This window comes from Geotrypetes seraphini, chromosome 2 (genome assembly GCF_902459505.1).
Source record: "Geotrypetes seraphini chromosome 2, aGeoSer1.1, whole genome shotgun sequence".
NCBI lineage: Eukaryota > Metazoa > Chordata > Amphibia > Gymnophiona > Dermophiidae > Geotrypetes > Geotrypetes seraphini.
Window position 1 is genome coordinate 263,976,341 of NC_047085.1, and position 6,000 is coordinate 263,982,340.

Consider the following 6,000-nt stretch of genomic DNA (forward strand, 5'->3'; position numbering starts at 1 on the left):
AAGATGCTCTGGACTTTAGAATTTATCTGTGGAATCTAGTATTTGTTCTGAACTTCTCTAGCCCAAACAATCCACAATCTCCACCAATAACATGGAGACACAAACACAACCCATTAGAGACTCTTAACCATGAAAGCTCCCTGAGAAAATTAATAAACTGAATGAGTTAAAATAGAGGTTCCTAATAGCCCAACTTACAAAATTCCAAAATACCACAATCGATGATGCTACTACATTGATTTAATTAATTTATTTTTTAATGTACATCCTAGAATCATTCATATTAACCTACACACAAGGATATGGTTACTACTTGCAAGCCTATGGCTGATGGCCATCAGAAGCTTATTAGGACTACATTTAGACCAAAATCTCAAAAACACAATCCCAGAGATGTTTGCTAAACTGTGCTGACAAGGCACCACATAATATAAAAGTTATTACTTTATATACCAGGAAACCAAGGCATAGAAATCACAATAACACACGCAGAACTTTGAAACCCATCACATATGAAAGATCTGAACATCACTTATCACCATTACCAATACCTTACTGTTATATGAATGCGAAGTCTGTATGTAACAAAAACACCTTAATCTGAACTTGGAATTGCTTGAAGGTGATACTGGCTGCCTCCCTCCTCCCACCACACTGAAACTACTTGATCTCTCTGTACAACCTGAGATATGACAAATGATCTCCCTTGTTACCCTCCATTCTTAAATGTCTACCTACTCTTCACCACTTTTTACCACTCAAGAACTGACAAATGACCTACTCTTTACAACTCTAGAAATGACAAATGATCTACTTGTTACAACTCTAGAAATGACAAATGTTCTTCCATTGTAACCTCCATTCATAAATCTTTTGTAATCCGCCTTGAACCGCAAGGTAATGGTGAAATAGAAATCTCTAATGTAACGTAAGTTCTTACAGTAGGGTGAGACGGAGTCAAATTTTTTAGTTTGAATATTAGTCTGACTGCTGTGTTTTGAATCACCTGTAGTTTGTTCAGGAGAGTAGAGTTTATACCTGCATAGTAGGAATTGCAATAATTCAGCTGGGATAGTAAGCATTTGCATTAGCATGCTCACTTGCTCCCTCTTCCCAGTGCTCTTTGGCAGTCAAGAAGCAGAGTCTATACCAATGTTTTACCCTCTCTTTCCTATTCAACTATGTAGTTTTCCCGCTCGCTCACTGTCCCTTCACACACCCCCTTCAAATTAATAATGGTTTATGAATTTTTCTTTTATGAAGTTATCCAAACCTTTTTTAAACCCTGCTAACTGCTTTCACCACATTCTCTGGCTACAAATTCCAGAGTTTAATTATTTTCTCTGGCTTGTTTTAAATCTACTACTTAGTAGCTTCATTGCATGCCCCCTAGTTAGTCCTACTATTTTTGGAAAGAGTAAACAAGTGATTTACACCTGTTCCACTCCACTCTGTATTTTATAGATCTCTATCATATCCCTTCTTGAGCTATCTCTTCTCCAGGTGGGCCAGGCAGAGACAGCCTGTTTGAATCACTGTCTCTGTTGGCAATCCACTCCACATGCATTTTGAGGATCAAAGAAGGGGGTGGGAGTAGCAGAGAAATGCCTGGCCTGTGTGGGGAGGGAGGAGAACGAGATGTTGGATTTTTGTGGAGAGGAGGGAAGAAGGGGAGTTATATACCATATCCCAAGGTGGGGGGAGGGATAAGAGAAGAGCAAAGAAAGCACAGTTACTTACCATAACAGGTGTTATCCAGGGACAGCAGGCATATATTCTCACATGTGGGTGACGTCATCTATGGAGCCCCAGCGCGGACAGCTTTTCAAGCAAACTTGCTAGAAGTTTCAAGTTTGCACACTGCACCACGCATGTGCCTGCTTCCTCGCCCACTAGAGGGCGCGTTCCACCTCGTGGTCCTCAGTTCCATCACTAGCAAAGAAGCCATCCCCGGGGAGGCGGGTGGGTTGTGAGAATATATGCCTGCTGTCCCTGGATAACACCTGTTACGGTAAGTAACTGTGCTTTATCCCAGGACAAGCAGGCATGATATTCTCACATGTGGGTGACCTCCAAGCCAACCAAAAAAGGGCAGGTGGGAGGATGGCAATTTATGAAAACAGATTACGTAACACCGACTGGCCAAACCGGCCATCGCTTCTGGACAAAGTGTCCAGGCAATAGTGGGAGGTGAACGTATGAACCGAAGACCAAGTGGCAGCTTTACAAATGTCCTCCATAGGAGTAGATCGGAGGAAAGCAACCGAAGCTGCCATCGCTCTGACCCTATGCCCCGTAACACGCCCCGAGAGCGGGAGACCAGCCTGAGCGTAGCAAAAAGAAATGCAAGCAGCCACCCAGTTGGACAAGGTGCGCTTGGAAACCGGATGTCCCAGACGATTAGGATCAAAGGACAAAAATAATTGAGGAACCTTCCGATGAGACTTGGTACGTTGGAGATAAAAAGCCAACGCCCTCTTACAGTCAAGAGAATGGAGCGCCGTCTCGCCAGGATGGGAGTGGGGCTTAGGAAAAAACACAGGAAGGACAATGGACTGGTTCAAGTGGAAATCCGATACAATCTTTGGCAAAAATTTCGGATTCGTGCGCAAAACCACCTTGTCATGATGAAAGACCGTGAAAGGTGGATCCGCAACCAAAGCTTGCAACTCACTAACTCTCCGAGCCGATGTGAGAGCAATCAGAAAAACCACCTTCCAAGTAAGGAATTTGAGAAGAGACATGTCCATAGGCTCAAAGGGAGGTTTCATCAGTTGAGCCAAGACAACATTCAAATCCCAAACAACAGGAGGAGGCTTCAGAGGGGGACAAACATTGATTAGCCCCTTCATGAACCGTTGCACCATAGGGTGAAGCGAAAGAGCACGACCATCCAAGTGCCGGTGAAAAGCTGAAATGGCACTGAGATGTACCCGGACAGATGTCGTCTTCAGACCTGAATTAGACAAATGTAACAAGTAGTCTAAAACCGAAGACAGCGGGACCGAATCAGGATGCAGATGACGCGAGGAACACCAAGATGAAAATCTGGTCCACTTCTGGGAATAACAAAGCCTGGTCGAAACCTTGCGCGAGGCTTCCAAAACTTCCCTCACCGGCTGAGAAACCTGGATCGAAGTTAAGGGGAAAGGAACCAAGCAGTCAGGTGCAAGGACTGAAGATTGGGATGCAACAGCGAACCCCGACTCTGAGATAGCAGAGAGGGAAACACAGGCAGAAGCAGAGGTTCCCTGACACTGAGTTGAAGAAGCAGGGAGAACCAATGCTGACGAGGCCACCGAGGCGCAATGAGAATCATCGTGGCCGTGGATGACTTGAGACGCACCAACGTTCTCATGATCAAGGGAAAAGGAGGAAACGCATACAGGAACCTCCCCCCCCAGTCCAGGAGGAAGGCATCCGCCTCCAGACGGTCCGGGGAGTATATCCGTGAACAATATAGGGGTAGTTTGCGAGTCTCCGAGGAGGCAAACAGGTCCACTTGCGGAGTCCCCCAGCGGTCGAAGACCTCGCGCAGGACTCTGGAGTGGAGAGACCACTCGTGCGGCTGAAGAAGCCGACTGAGCTTGTCTGCCAAGCAGTTTTGGTCTCCCTGGATATAGACCGCCTGTAGGAAGATGTTTCGGGAGATTGCCCACTCCCAAAGGCGAAGTGCCTCCCTGCAGAGGGGCCAAGAGCCCGTCCCACCTTGCTTGTTGACATAGTACATCGCTACCTGGTTGTCCGTGCGAACTAGGACTACCTGATCGCGAAGGAGGTGGTCGAACGCACGAACCGCCATGTAAATGGCTCGAAGTTCCAGCACATTGATGTGACATCGACGGTCCTCCGACGACCACAGACCTTGGGTCCGTAGCCCGTCCAGATGGGCCCCCCACGCATACTCCGAAGAGTCCATGGTCAGGACCTTGTGAAAGGGAGGGGCCAGAAACAGCAACCCTCCGGAAAGATTGGAACAGTCGGTCCACCAACGGAGCGATCGTTTCAAAGAAGGAGTGACCGTAATGAGACGGGACACCGGATCGCAATCCTGACGCCACTGGGAGGCCAGGGTCCACTGAGAGATTCTCAGGTGCAGTCTGGCAAACGGGGTGACGTGGACCGTCGATGCCATGTGGCCCAGAAGCATCATCATGCGCTGGGCCGATACCACCTGAAGCTGCGAGACCCACCGCCCCAGCCGAACCAAGGCCGCCAAGCGAGGCTGCGGGAGGTACGCACGCCGGCGCACAGTGTCCAGCACTGCGCCTATAAATTGAAGGGACTGGGCCGGCTGTAACTGTGACTTGGGGAAATTCACCTCGAATCCCAGTCGTTGAAGGAAGGCGATAGACTGTCGGGTCGCTGAGATAACCCCCTCCCTGGTCGTGCTTTTGATTAGCCAATCGTCCAGGTAGGGGAAAACTTGAAGCCCACGATTTCTCAGGGCCGCCGCGACCACGACCATGCACTTCGTGAAGACTCGAGGGGACGAGGCTAGGCCGAAAGGCAGGACCCTGTACTGAAGGTGCACGTCCCCCACCTGGAACCTCAAAAACTTCCGGAAGGCAGGATGCACCGGAACATGAGTATATGCCTCCTTCAGGTCGAGGGAGCACATCCAGTCCCCTTCCTCCAAGAGAGGGTATAGAACCGGGAGAGACAGCATTCGAAACTTCTCCCGGACCAGGAATTTGTTGAGCTTCCTGAGGTCCAGTATAGGGCGCAGGTCCCCGGTTTTTTTTCGGGACCAGAAAGTAGCGGGAGTAAAACCCGGTCCCCCGCTGATCTGCGGGAACCGGTTCGACCGCCCGAAGCTTCAACAGGGCCCGGGCCTCGGCCAGCAGGATGGGAAGCTGGCCCCGATTGCAAGTGGAAGGTCCCGGAGGCATATCCGGTGGCACAGACAACAAATTGAGAGAGTAGCCCTCGGAGACGATCCGGAGCACCCAGGCGTCTGATGTTATTTCGGTCCAGGCTGGGTAAAAGGACCGAAGACGCCCCCCTATAGGCAGGGATTCCTGAGCGGTCGCGGAGGGGGACCTGCCCCATCCGCCCAGCCCGTCAAAAAGAAGGCGCGGGCTTGGAAGGGCCCTGCGCCGGGGCTTGCGTTTGTCCCCCTCTGCCCCTCTGAGCCTGGCGTCTAGGTGGCGGTCTGGAAAAAGCCGGAGTAGACTTTTGGGGGTACCGCCTCGGGGGAGGGCGGAAGGGTTTCTGCGGCGGGGGTCTAGGCTTGGGCCGGACCAAGGAGGCCAACGAGCGCTCCTGCTCAGACAACCTCTTGGTCGCCGCCTCTAATGACTCGTCAAACAATTCGGACCCCACACAAGGCAAATCTGCAAGGCGGTCCTGCAGGTTTGGGTCCATGTCGAGGGTGCGAAGCCAGGCCAGACGGCGCATGGCCACCGCGAAGGCCGACACCCTCGAAACCAGCTCAAATGCGTCGTACAAGGCGTGAAACAGGTACAACCGCAGTTGAGACAGGTTGGACATGAATGTATCAAAACCTGCCCTCTGGGAGTCCGGTAGGGAGTCACGAAACTGAGGGAGGTCCTTCACCATACCCCGGAGATAGGAGGAAAAAGTGAAGGCATAATTTAACACCCTGGTGGCCATCAGGGAATTGGAATAAAGGCGACGGCCAAACTTGTCCAGGGTCCGGCCCTCCCTACCAGGTGGAACCGCCGCAGAAACCCGGGAAGGTTGTGACTTCTTAAGGGCAGATTCCACCAGCAAAGACTGGTGAGAGAGCTGCGCCTTGTCGAACCCCTTAGCCGGCACCGTCCTGTATTTGCCTTCCATCTTGGACGGGACGGACGGGACTGTAAGAGGGTTTGACAAATTTTTTAACCAAGTCTGCAGGAGGACCCTATTGTATGGGAGCCGAGGAGCCTCCCTAGGCGGAGTTGGAAGGTCCTGCTCCTCAAGGAACTCCTTGGAATACTGGGATCCCACCGAGAGGTCCAACCCGAGAGCCTTGGCCATGTCCTGCACAAAAAC